This window comes from Marmota monax, unplaced genomic scaffold (genome assembly GCF_021218885.2).
Source record: "Marmota monax isolate L192 unplaced genomic scaffold, Marmota_monax_Labrador192_F-V1.1 WCK01_AAM20220418_F8-fsc00134, whole genome shotgun sequence".
Lineage (NCBI taxonomy): Eukaryota > Metazoa > Chordata > Mammalia > Rodentia > Sciuridae > Marmota > Marmota monax.
The window spans coordinates 2,997,883-3,007,690 of NW_026692281.1; the positions used below are offsets into that span (position 1 = coordinate 2,997,883).

Sequence of the window (9,808 nt, forward strand, 5' to 3'; positions counted from 1 at the left end):
TTTTGTTTTTCCATATGAATTTCATGATTGCTTTCTCTATTTCTACAAGAAATGCCGTTGGGATTTTGATTGGCATTGCATTAAACCTGTAGAGAACTTTTGGTAATATCGCCATTTTGATGATGTTAGTTCTGCCTATCCATGAACAGGGTATATTTTTCCATCTTCTAAGATCTTCTTCTATTTCTCTCTTTAGGGTTCTGTAGTTTTCATTGTATAAGTCTTTCACCTCTTTTGTTAGGTTGATTCCCAAGTATTTTATTTTTTTTGAAGATATTGTGAATGGAGTGGTTGTCCTCATTTCCATTTCAGAGGATTTGTCGCTGATATACAGGAATGCCTTTGATTTATGCGTGTTGATTTTATATCCTGCCACTTTGCTGAATTCATTTATTAGCTCTAATAGTTTCTTTGTAGACCCTTTTGGGTCTGCTAGGTATAGAATCATGTCATCTGCAAATAGTGATAATTTAAGTTCTTCTTTTCCTATTTTGATGCCTTTAATTTCTTTCGTCTGTCTAATTGCTCTGGCCAGTGTTTCGAGAACTATGTTGAACAGAAGTGGAGAGAGAGGGCATCCCTGTCTTGTTCCAGATTTTAGAGGGAATGCTTTCAATTTTTCTCCATTCAGAATGATGCTAGCCTGAGGCTTAGCATAGATTGCTTTTACAATATTGAGGTATGTTCCTGTTATCCCTAGTTTTTCTAGAGTTTTGAACATAAAGGGATGCTGTACTTTGTCAAATGCTTTTTCCGCATCTATCGAGATGATCATATGATTCTTATTTTTAAGTCTATTGATGTGGTGAATAACATTTATTGATTTCCGTATATTGAACCAGCCTTGCATCCCAGGGATGAATCCTACTTGATCATGGTGCACAATTTTTTTGATAAGTTTTTGTATCCGAGTGGCCAGAATTTTATTGAGGATTTTTGCATCTAGGTTCATTAGAGATATTGGTCTGTAGTTTTCTTTCTTTGAAGTGTCTTTGTCTGGTTTAGGTATCAGGGTGATGTTGGCCTCGTAGAATGAATTTGGAAGTTCTCCCTCTTTTTCTATTTCCCGAAGTAGCTTGAAAAGTATTGGTATTAGTTCCTCTTTAAAGGTTTTGTAAAACTCTGCTGTATACCCATCTGGTCCTGGGCTTTTCTTAGTTGGTAGTCTTTTGATGGTTTCTTCTATTTCCTCAATTGATATTGGTCTGTTTAGGTTGTCTATATCCTCCTGACTCAATCTGGGCAGATCATATGACTTAAGAAATTTATCTATGCCTTCACTATCTTCTAATTTATTGGAGTATAAGGATTCAAAATAATTTTTGATTATCTTCTGTATTTCTGAAGTGTCTGTTGTGATATTGCCTCTTTCATCCCGTATGTTAGTAATTTGAGTTCTCTCTCTTCTTCTCTTCGCTAGCATGGCTAAGGGTCTGTCGATTTTGTTTATTTTTTCAAAGAACCAACTTTTAGTTTTGTCAATTTTTTCAATTGTTTCTTTTGTTTCAATTTCATTAATTTCAGCTCTGATTTTAATTATTTCTTGCCTTCTACTTCTTTTGCTGTTGTTTTGCTCTTCTTTTTCTAGGATTTTGAGATGAAGTATGAGATCATTTATTTGTTGGTTTTTTCTTTTTTTAAGGAATGAACTCCAAGCAATGAATTTTCCTCTTAGAACTGCTTTCAATGTGTCCCATAGATTCCGATATGTTGTGTCTGTGTTTTCATTAATCTCTAAGAATTTTTTAATTTCTTCCTTGATGTCTTCTATAACCCATTGATCATTCAGTAACCTATTGTTCATTCTCCAAGTGATGTATTCTTTTCCCTTCCTTCTTTTATCGTTGATTTTCAGTTCCATTCCATTATGATCAGATAGGATGCATGGTATTATCTCTACTCCTTTATATTGTCTAAGAGTTTCCCTGTGACATAATATATGATCTATTTTTGAGAAGGATCCATGTGCTGCTGAGAAAAAAGTGTAACTGCTTGATGTTGGGTGGTATACTCTATATATGTCAATTAAGTCTAGGTTATTAATTGTGTTATTGAGATCTATAGTTTCCTTATTCAACTTTTGTTTGGAAGATCTGTCCAGTGGTGATAGAGGTGTGTTGAAGTCTCCCATGATTATTGTATGGTGGTCTATTAGACTCTTGAACTTGAGAAGAGTTTGTTTGATGAACATAGCTGCACCATTGTTTGGGGCATATATATTTATGATTGTTATGTCTTGTTGGTGTATGGTTCCCTTGAGCAGTATGTAGTATCCCTCTTTATCCCTTTTGATTAACTTTGGCTTGAAATCTATTTTATTTGATATGAGTATGAATACTCCTGCTTGTTTCCGAAGTCCATATGAGTGATATGATTTTTCCCAACCTTTCACCTTCAGCCTATGTATGTCTTTTCCTATCAAATGCGTCTCCTGTAGGCAGCATATTGTTGGGTAATTAAATTCTAAAAAGAAACAATGGAGATTCTGGGAGATCATTGAAATTTCTTACAGAAAAAAAAAATATCAAACAACTTCAACCAGAAATCCTGATCGATCAAAGATATCATTCAAAAATAAAGGCCAAAATAAAAACTTTTCCAGATAAACAAAAACAGGAAATTTGTTGCTAGCAGACATGCCTAAGAAATATGAAGCTGGGCATGGTGGCGTACACCTCTAATTGAAGCAAATCAGGAGGCTGAGGCAGGAAGATCTCAAGTTCAAGGCCAGCTTTCAACTTAGGGAAGCCCCTAGCAACCTAGTGAAAGCCTATCTCGATATATATGGCTGGGGATGTGGCACAGTGATTAAGCTCCCTGGGTTCAATCTCCAGTACAAAAAGAGAGAGAAAGAGAGAAATAAAAAGAAAAAAAGGAGGAAAAAAGAAATAGGAACAGCATTTCTTCAGGATGAAAACAAGTAACAAGTAATCCCAGATGGCAATTCAAACACACACACATGCACACAAAACACCAGATAGATAAAAGTTATCATGTCATTATTATAGTGTAAAAGCATATATTTTTTATCTTTTCTTCATCTGACTTTAAAAACAATTGTATAAAGCATAATCTGTCATTGGGCTTTTTTTCCCCACAGTGCTGAGGATTGAACCCAGGGCCTTGTGTATGTGAGGTAAGCACTCTACCAACTGAGCTATATCCCTAGCCCCAGCCTTTAGCATGTGTATATTATATTTGCCAGTAAGAGCACAAAAGAGGTGGGGAAAAATAAATCTGTATTGGGCTAGGGTAATAATTTCAGACAATAAAGGAATAACATTGCTCTATTGGGTTTGTAACATTAATTGATGAAACATATATAACAACCATATCACAAAATGGGGAAAGAAAATAGAGCTAATATGAATAACCTCTATATACACGAGAATTAAACTAGTATAAATATGAAGTGGATCCTGATATGCTAATATGTACACACTATACCCTGTAGCAACCACTAAAAACTCCTCAAACATATACTGAAACTCATTTACAATTAAACAATTACATTAGAAAATGTTCAATTAATGCAAAATAAATAATGCAGCAGCAACAACAATATACTGTCACATAAAAAACTAAAATTAAAAGATAGACATAAATCCAAATATATCAATAATAGCACTAAATATGAGAGGATCAAGCAATCCAATCAAAGGCAGAGCTTTTCATACTGGATATAAAACAATATCCAGCTATATGCTTTTAAAGGCTTTAGGTTCAAAGATACAAATAGATTGAAAGTAAAAGAATTGAAAATAATATATGTCATGAAAACAGCAACCATAAGAAAGCTGTAGTGACTATAATGATATCTGACAAAATCAACTTTAAAACAAAAAGTCACAAAATATAAACAGAAATTGTAAAATGATAAAAGAGTTAATCCATCAGGAAAATTAAATATATATACAAACACCAGAAAACTACATGAAATGAAGACTGAAAAAATAAAGGGAGAAAGAGACAATTCAAAAACAACAGATAAAGACTTCAATATCCCCACTTTCAATAACGTTCAGAACATCTATACAAGATCAATAAGGAAATAAGGGACTTGAACAACATTCTGAACTAACTAGACTTAACAAATATCTAAAAATAGAGCACTCAAAAACAAGGGAATATGCATTCTGAAGTACACATGGAACATCTGCAGGAGAGACCACATGCTGGTTTATAAAGCAAATCTCAATACACTTAAAAGGAGAGAAATAATGCCAAAATATCTTCTCTGAATAAATTGGAATAAAATTAGAAATCAATAGCAGGGGGAAATTGGAAAACTCACAAATATGTCAAAATTAAATAACAAGGCTTGGGTGGCTCAGTGGTAGAGTGCTTGCCTAGAACACATGCGGCACTAGGTTCTATCCTCAGCACCACATAAAAAAACTAAATAAACATATTGTGAACATCTACAACTAAATGTATTTTTTAAAAAAAAATTAAACAACATACTTCTAAATTACCACTCAGTCAAAAAATAAATCCAAACAGGGAAATCAGAAAATATCATAAGCTGACTGAGAATTAAGGCACAACACCAAAATTTATGGCATGCAACAAAAGCAAGGTTTACTGTTATGGACTGAACACTGGGCATTTGTATGCCAAAAACCTAGAAAATATAGATGAAATGGAAAAATGCCTATAAGACACAAACTTCTGAAATTGACTCAAGAAGAAATTAGCAATATAAAAAGATCTATAACAACAACAAAAAAAAACACGCATTGAAATAGTAACCAAAAACTACTGACCAACAAAAACCCATGCCCAAATGGTTCCATCAATTAATTCTCCCAAACATTTAAAGAAAAATTAATTTCACTTCTTCCACAAAGTGTTCCAAAAAATAATAAAGAAAATTTCCCAGATCTTTTTATAAGAACTTTACTTACACTGACACCAAAAACAGACCTAAGAGAAGAAAATTGTCAAGCAATATCTGTTATAAATATCATGCAAAAATATTCCCAAAATACTAGCAAACCTAGTGACATATAAAAGGGATTATATACTATGATCAAGTAAGATTTGTTCCAGGGATATAAGATTATTTAAATGTCCCAAAATATTATAGTAAAATTAAATATTATTTTAATAATACATCATATTGATAGAATTGAAAAGTCACAAGACAGCCTCAATAGATGCAGAGTCTAGCTGCTTTCATGGCAAAAGATCTCAACATATTACCAATAGAAGGCGATTTTCTTAACCTGATAAAGGGTATCTACAAAAAAAAAAAAAACACACACACACACAAGGAAAATCATATTTAATGATGCAAGGCTGAAAACTTTCCCTCATATATCAGGAATGAGACAATAGTATCTGCTTTTGACAATTCTATTCAACATTGTACTAGAGCATTTGGTCAGGACAATTAGCTAAGGAAAAGAAAAATAAAAGTCCTCAAGATTGGAAAGAAATAAGTAATCTTATCTCCATTTGCAGATGACATAATCTTGTTCAGATAGTCCTCAAATTACAATGGGATTGTGTTCCAAAAATCTCGTCATCAAATGAAAATATGCTAACTTTAAAATGCATTTGGTTGATACTCAACCCACAAACCATCATAGCTTAACCTCACCTAGCTTAAAAGTGCTCCAAATTCTTGCATCAGCCTACTGTTGGGAAATCATCTAACACAAAGTTTATTTTCTAATATGGTGTTGAATAGCTCATGTAATGTATTGAAGAGTGCAATATAGGTGAAAAACAGAATGTTTGTATGTGTATTTTTACCTTCATGAAGTAAAAAAAATTGTTAGCTGAACCATCATAACTCAGGGAGAATCATTATACAGAAAATCCTTAGAAATGGACTAAACTGACTGTTAGAACTAATTGAGTTCAGAAAGTTTTTTTTTTTTAAGAACAATAAACACCTTTATTACATGAGCTAAAACAGGAGGGAGGAGGGCTCATTTGCTTTTCTAAGCTTTGATTTTTCCTCAGATAAAACTCCAACTCCTTGCCTTCTAGCACATAGCCGTTTGCTTGGCCACATAGTCCTGGTCTTGATGCAATGAAGGCAAGAAGCTTGCCCTGCTGGAACTGCTTCTCCAGAAGAGTGCTGATTTTAGCATTCTTCTTCCTTTCATCTTATTTCTTCTGAATATTCATTGATCACTTTTTGTTTGAAATTTCTTCCTCCTCAGGAGTCAGCTTGCTCCACTTCTTGCAGCGCAGGGGCAGTGCATAGTGGGATTCCTACCACCGTTGGTAGGGTGTGATATCAATAACCACGAAGCAGTTCTTCACCAGGATCTTGGTGTGGACCAGCTCATTACTGGACAACATCAGTGATTCTTGTTTTGCAAGTGTAACACTCAGAGCTCCAGGAGAAGTTCCCCACATCCAGGGTCAAAGCCCAGTACTTCTTGTTGCCTCTTCCCACTGGGAAAGTGTGTATGTGGTGGGGGCAAATCTTAGTGTTGGCAGCATGATGTCCCAATTCATACTTCCTTTTCTTGTGGTAGGGCTTTCTCTTGCCCCCAGTATTGTGGCACTTGTGCCAGTTGTCCCGAGACATGCCCATCACTCAGTGCCGGCTGGAAAGAGCAAGTTCTGAAAGGTTGAAACATGCAAAATCAATATGAAAAAAAAATCAATTGTACTTGTATACACCGTAGCAATGAACAATCCAAAAAAAAAAAAACAAGAAAATGTTTCCATTTATAATAGTGTAAAAAAGAGCAAAAAAACACTGGAGAAAGAATAGACTTTTTAACAAATGGTTCTGGGAAAACTGGATACCCATATGTAGAAAAATGAAAACTAGGTCTCTATCTCTCACCCTATGAAAAAGTCAAATTGAAGTGGATCACAGATCTAGGAATTATATCAGAAACACTGCAAATGCTAGAGGAAAATAGGATTAACACTCCATCGTATAAGCACAGGCACAAACTTCCTTAACAAGACCCCTAAAACTCAAGAAATAGTTTTATAGAATCAATAAGTGGGATAGCAACAAATTAAAAAACTTCTTCAGAGCAAAGGAGCTTTAAGATATTTTTTGAGAGACAGAGAATAGTTTAATATTTATTTTTAGTTTTCGGTGGACACAACATCTTTATTTTATTTTTATGTGGTGCGGAGGATCGAACCCAGTGCCCCGCACATGTCAGGCAAGAGTGCTACCGCTTGAGCCACATCCCCAGCCCAAAGAGAGTATATATAATGGGAAAAAATCTTCACTAGTTCCTCTTCAGACAGAAGATTAATATCCAGAATACATAAATAAATCAACAAATTTAAAATCATAAAACAAATAACTGATCAATAATTTGGCAAATAGGGGCTGAGATTGTGGCTCAGTGGTAGAGCACTCGCGTACCATGCATGGGGCCCTGGGTTCGATCCTCAGCACCACATAAATGTAAAGTAAAGATATTGTGTCCACCTAAAACTAAAAAATAAATATTAAAATAATAATAATAATAATTGGGCAAATGAACTAAACAGACATTTCTCAAAAGAAGAAATGTACATAGCCAACAAATATATGAAAAAATGTTCAACATCCTTAGCAGTCAGAGAAATGCAAATCAGAACTACACTGAGATTACACAGTAGAATAAGGTGAGTGGGGGGAGGAAGGAGCGAATTTGGAGGGCCCAGGAACTGAAATAGAGTAAATTATATTCCATGCATGTATGATTTTGTCAGAATGAACCCAACTATTATGTACAACTCTAATGTACATAATAATAAAGCTCAATATAAATCAAAACTACAGTGAGATTTCATCTCACACCAGTTAGAATGGCAATAATAAAAACACAATAACAATAAATGCTGGCAAAGATGTGGGGAGAAACATACACTCCTACATTTTTGATGGGACTGCAAATTGGTATAATCACTTTGGAAAGCTGTATGGAGATTCCTCAGAAGACTAGGAAAGGACCTACCACTCAGCCATTTCACTCCTTGTTATTTATCCAGAAGAACTAAAATTGGTACATGTATACCAAAATTTATAGAAGTTCAATTCACAATAGCCAAGTTTTGGAACCAGCCTAGGTGCCCATCAACAGAGGAACAAAGAACATGTGATATATATAAAAAAATGGAGTTTACTCAGCTATAAAGAAGAATGAAATTATATTATTTGCTGATAGATGGAGGGAACAGGATAACATCATACTTAGTGAAATAAACCAGACAGAGAAAATCAAAGATTGAATATTTTCTTTTATATGCAGAAGCTCGAGAGAAATAAGGAATTTAGAAAAGTGACTTCATGAAAATAGAGGAAAATACAGTGTAGCAGAGGAAAGAGAGGATGGATGGAAAAGGGAGGAATTGCAGAATGAAATGGACCAAACTGTGCTTTGGGCATGTATGAACATATCACAATGAATTCCACTTCTATGTACAACTATAATGTACCAATTAAAACTTAAATTGATAGAAGGAAGACCAATAGGGTAGGAGAAGGATGGAAGGGAGAAGAAGAGAGAAGAGGGTAGTTCAAAGGATTGAATTGGAGCAAATCCTGTTACATGCATTTATGAATATGTCAAAATAAAAAATAAATTAAAAAATTGTATCATAAAAAAGCAAAGTTCTTTTAAAATGGAAAAATACTTAGAAATAAATTTGGAAAGGAAGACCAAAATTAATATTCTAAAACTATAAAGTATTGCTGAGAAAAGTTAAGGGAAAGCTCAGTAAATTAAAAAAAAAAAATGACTCATGGATCAGAAGACTTAACATTGTTCAGATGACAATACTGATCAAACTGATTTATACTTTGAGAGCAGTTCTTGTCAGAATCCTAGTTGACTTATTTGTAGATATTGCCAAAATGATTATGAAATTCAGGTGGAAATTCAAGACACCCAGGATAGAAACAAATCAATATTTAAAAAGAAGAACAAAGTACAGTTATTCACACTTCATTATTGTAAAATTGTTGCAAGCAGTAATATTGAAGACAGTGTGGTATTGACATAAGAATATATCAATGGAATAATTGCGTGAACATACTTTATATACAGAGATATGAAAATTGTGCTCTGTATGTGTAATAAGAATTGTAATGCATTCCATTGCTGTCGTGTATTTAAAAAAATAAAATCAATTAAAAAAAGAAAAAAAGAGAATTCAAAAATAGACACATGCATCTCTAATCAACTGATTTTTGACAAGGGTGCCAATAATATAAATAGGGGAATAAATAGTCTTTTCAACAAATGGTGCTGGGACATTTGGATAACCACATGTGTAAGAATGAAGTTGGATCCTAACTTCACACCATATACAAGTGATACAAAATGGATGAAAGACCTAAATATAGAAGCTAAAATTTAAAATCATCATAACCTATGATTTGGCAAAGGATAGTTGGATATGACACAAAGAACACAGGCAACAAAGCAAAATTTAAATAAATTGGACTTCATCGAAATTTAAAAGTTTTGGAGCTGTGAATGTAAGTCGGTGTTAGAGTGTGTACTTAGCATGCATAAGGTCCTGTGTTCCATCTCCAGCACTGAAAAACACAAATTTTGGTGATTCAAAAGACACCATCAAGAAAATGAAAAGACAGTTCAAATAATTGGAGAAAATTACAAATATTATATTTGGTAAGGGATTTGTATCCAGAATATATAAAGAGTATTCAAAACTCAATAACAAGAGAACAACTCAATTTTTAAATGAGCAAAGAATCAGAATAGAATTTTATCAAAGCAAGGTATATAAATGGCAATAAGAGCATGAAAAGTTGCTCAATGTCATTAATCATTAGGGGGATATAAAACAGAACCACAACAAGATA

General features: G+C 33.7%; 1 pseudogene; it reads right to left on the reverse strand.

Moving 5' to 3' along the window:
• Positions 1 to 5,886: 5,886 nt before the first annotated feature.
• Positions 5,887 to 6,556, reverse strand: LOC124090068 (small ribosomal subunit protein eS8-like; annotated as a pseudogene).
• Positions 6,557 to 9,808: the final 3,252 nt, after the last annotated feature.